Source organism: Aquarana catesbeiana, linkage group LG09 (genome assembly GCF_042186555.1).
Source record: "Aquarana catesbeiana isolate 2022-GZ linkage group LG09, ASM4218655v1, whole genome shotgun sequence".
Lineage (NCBI taxonomy): Eukaryota > Metazoa > Chordata > Amphibia > Anura > Ranidae > Aquarana > Aquarana catesbeiana.
In genome coordinates, this window is record NC_133332.1 from 253,548,343 (window position 1) to 253,552,827 (window position 4,485).

The 4,485-nt window shown below is 44.5% G+C and overlaps 1 pseudogene; it reads left to right on the top strand.

Moving 5' to 3' along the window:
* The first annotated feature begins 205 nt into the window (after window positions 1–205).
* Window positions 206–1,108, top strand: LOC141109018 (uncharacterized; annotated as a pseudogene).
* The last annotated feature ends 3,377 nt before the right edge of the window (window positions 1,109–4,485 follow it).

A 4,485-nucleotide genomic window follows, 5' to 3' on the forward strand; every position in this document is an offset into this window, starting at 1 on the left:
AGCAACAAGGGGTTCCTTGTCCCGACTGGCTGTGGGAGATAGCATTGGCCTCATTGCTGGATGGATAAAGAACTCGGTAAGTGGGTCCACGTGGGCGGCATACACGAGGGCATGGCAAGAATGGATGGAGTTTGTGCAGAACATTGGGGAAGAGCCAGTCGGTAGGGAGGTGAGATTGCTGTTGATATACTACATTGCTAGGAAAATGGAGGAGGGTGTATCCGTGTCAGTGGTGAATAGGAATGTAACTGGGTTGGCCTTTCTGTTTAAGTTGCAAGGTCAGGTGGACTTTACGAAAGACTTTTGGGTACGGCAGGCAATGAAGGGTTACAGAAAGGCGATGGTTAGACGGATGCGAGAAGACCGGTGACATTTGAGATTTTGCAGGATGTTATAGCACAGCTGGAGAAGGTGTGCTCCTCAGGTTACGAAGTTATGTTGTTTAAGGTGGCCTTTTTGTTAGCGTTTTTTGGGGCTTTTAGAATAGGGGAATTGGTTAGCCCTTCTAAGAGGGTACAAGGAGGGCTGAGTTATCAGGACGTGAAGTGTGAGGCGGAAGTTTTGCAGTTGTATTTGAGGAAATCAAAGACTGACCAACTGGGAAGAGGCAGAATCGTGCGGGTGTATCCGGTTATGGGTTCGCAGTTGTGCCCGGTTGGGGCGGTTAGGGAGTTTTTGCCCAGTGGGACTGGGCCCCTTTTTGGTACATTTAGGGGGTGAATTTTTATCTAGATTCCAATTTGGGGCAGTTTTTGCAAAATGTATACGGGGATTAGGGCTGACAGAGAAGGATTTCTCGTCATATTCCTTCAGGATAGGAGCAGCCACTGAAGCAGCCAGGAATGGACTGGGGGAGGAAACTGTGAAGCGGATTGGTAGGTGGGAATCCAAGAGGTTTCAATCTTATGTGCGGCCCAATCTGGTGATAAGTTTGTAGGTGAAGTATTTCATGTGTAATAGAGGGATGGGTGCTGTGGGAGTGAAAAGTGTTAATGGGGTTTTGTTTTTATAGTATGGTTTTCTGTGTTTCTTCTGTTTCAGATTCGCTGCCGGGGATGGTCTGGATTATGGGCCATTCCTATGTGGCATGGGGGGCTCGGAGAGTTGACGCACGTTATGAGGGTAGGCAATTGGGCTTTAGCAGGAGGGAAGCGTGCATAAAGTGGTTGGGGATCCCGGGTATGTTGTGGGGTAGATTGGTGTCTGAGGTGCATCGTTATGTGCAACGAGATAGGCCGCCGGATGTATTGGTAATACACGTAGGCAGCAATGACCTAGGCATTAGAGCCATGGTAGAGCTAAAGCGCGACATCAAGTTGGATGTTTGGCGGTTAAGAGAAGCTTTTCCGAAAATGGTTATTGTCTGGTCAGACATGGTGGCCCGGACATCATGGAGGATGGCTAGGTCAGTTGACGGAGTCAACAGGGCACGTAAAAAAATAAATAGGGAAGTGAGCAAGTTTGTAGTGAATAATGGTGGTCTGGCGGTTAGGCATCTGGAACTTGAGTTTGAGACATGGAGGTATTTACGAGCGGATGGAGTACACTTGAACGAGGTTGGAATTGATTTGTGAGCCTTGGGGCTACAAGATGGAATACAGAGAGCACTTCGGGTGTGGAGGGGCACCCAAGATTAAGGTATTATTCTTGGGCGCTGTGGCGGGCGTTGGTCTGGGCAAAAAGAAGGTAGATGGCAAAAAAGTAAGAGTCTTTTTGGGAGCTAGCGTTGATATGGCTCATGATGGTGGTTCCCGGTTAACGGAGGTTAGCCGGGAAGTGATAATGGGGCACTGCGGTCACTGCTAGTCTCTGAGCCAACTTGTCAGCTTGGGGCCTATTTGATAGATTTGATGGGACCGCAGTGCAAGTCCTGTTATGGACACAGAGGATTATTAAGATATTGCTCAGACCAACGCTTGATAATTAAGCAGGTTTTAACAGATGTTGTTTTTGTTGTTGATGTTTTTCTATTTATGATAGATAATGTTTATATGTTATATTTTTATATTTAAGATTATTTGTTAAATAAATTAGGCCGCTACGGCCTTTTAATACTCCAAGCTCGGTGTGGTTTGAGTTATTGGGGTAAAGGTTTAAGTGGGGTGGTATTAGGGGTAAAATGACATCTGTAATCCGTCAGTCATGTCTTCAACTTGGAACTATGCCCATACAGACAATTGTACACAACTTCCAAGCAATGTTTCACATTTATATTTCTGTCCACAAATATCTATGTGCTAAGTACCTTTTGTTTCATTCTCATAGGGGAGAAAAGACTCGCTCTGTCGGAGGACACCAGCAACACCACACCTCATGAAGAAGGGGAGCAGAGTATTGTGGTACCTCAGGATGTGGAGGAAGGAGAGGCGGAAGAAGCACTCGAATTTGGCACCACAACAGGTCAGTGTCGGTCACCACAGATTCAGGTAATAGATGTATGCCTGCATATTTTTAATACATGGTGTGTATTTTTATTTTAGTTGATGTTCAGGTTGTGGTACCAAAATCCAGTCATTTCACCAGTGACAGTGCACAACGGCTTATCCAGGAAATCATGTTTTGTAGTCGTGATTTGGACCTTATCAAAGAAAAAACCAAGGAGATTGAACAAAGACTGAAGAACATGATTGATGTACTAGGGAGAATCTAAATCCTAAAAAGATTCCTGGAATTTTTTTTTTTATTTGATCTAAAGTTTTAATACAGTTTAAAAGACAAATTTGGAAGATGCACACAGTGTGTCAACATGTGCTATCTGCCATCAGGGAATTTCAATGTACGCGTTTTGTGGGTGCAACCCCTTCCTCCCAACTCTAGTAGGTGAGAGGAAGTGGTTGCACCCCCAAAACACGTCCATTGATCCCCCATGATGGGAGATAGCACATGTTGACATTAGGTATGGGATCAGAAAGGAAATCCCCATTTTGACTCACAATTTGTGTGCATCTTCTAAATTTGGCTTTTACAGGGGTGACATCACCCCATCTGATGAAGGCAAGATCAAGACCTTTTTCACACTATAAAATGTCTAATATCGCCTTCTTTTTTGCAATGTTGAACTTTGTTAGTTCCAGAGTTGTGTATGTTATGTTTGGAAACATGCCTGTTTCTGTATTTTTTTAAAAATTTCAAGGTAAAACTTTGAAAAAAAATGTGTTTTTTTACCGCCAAATGTTTTATAAAACGCACATGTGAATGTGCATGGAGTAAAAGGTTTTATACTCAACAATGTGTGGCTTCTTCTTTCAATGATCAATACCAGTTTTTGTGTTAAGTTGGTGTTTACAGTGACAATGGGTGTTATTTAATAATGGAAAAACCACTTGGCACTACAAGTGCACTAGGAGAACCTAGGAGACAGATAAAAGAAACACAAGCGGTAAATGAAAATCGAGATTTTATCTGATAAAAGAGAAAATGTATTCAAAATGTGCTGGAATAGCAATTGCCCCCCTACCCGTAAAATATTTTTCTCACACTTCACGGGGGATTGGGGGGAGGGGCAAGACAGGATGGACAGCTTCCAGGGCCCTCATTGTTTCCTGAAGTCCAACCTCAGGCCCAACTGAGGCAACATAATTAGGATTATTGCATTTCAAAAAGTTATGCAGCAACATAAAATTATGTGATTTAGTTTGTACAACGCCATATTTATGGCTGTTTGAAATAGGCGGAACTGGCTGGCCAGTATCCCAAAGGCATTCTCCACGACTCTTCTGGCTCTGGCCAGCCGGTAATTAAAAACCCTCTTCTCCGGGGTGAGGGCCCCCTGGGGGAATGCGCTCATCATGTGGTCACCCAGACCCGAATGCCTCATCTGCGACGAAGACAAATGGCAGTCCTTCCACGTTCTCCTCCGGAGGTGGCAATCCACAGCTACCACTCTCGAGACATCGATAGAACTCGGTCCGGGCAAATACTTCACCACCCGACATCCGGCCTTTCCTCCCTACGTCCACATACAGAAACTCATATGTCGCCGACACCACCGCCATCAACACAATACTATTAAACCCCTTATAATTATAATAGTATGACCCCGAATGGGGTGGTGGGACGATGTGGAAGTGCTCCCCATCGATTGCCCCTCTGCAGTTAGGAAAGTCCCACCGCTGGGCAAATTTGGAAGCCACAGTCTGCCATTCCTGTGAAGGATAATGCAGTGACAGTGTAGCGCTACTAAAAGGTGTAAATAAATCGCAAAAAGGAAACGAGTAACAAATCTAATGAAACCAAAAAAGTATATTGGCTAGACTGGATATGAGTCAGTGAATGTGTAAGAAAAAATGTCCACAGGAGTGTCGGGTGGTATATCCCTCAGGTGAAGGTAGTCCCAATCGTAGAAAAATAAGTGTGAGGCTTGTCTGTAGTCAACAACAATGAAACTCAAGAGATAAATGGGTACTCTTACCAGCTGTAATGGACCCCAGATGTCATACGACAGAGGGGTCAGATAGGCTTAGGATCTTATGCTGTGTTCATCAG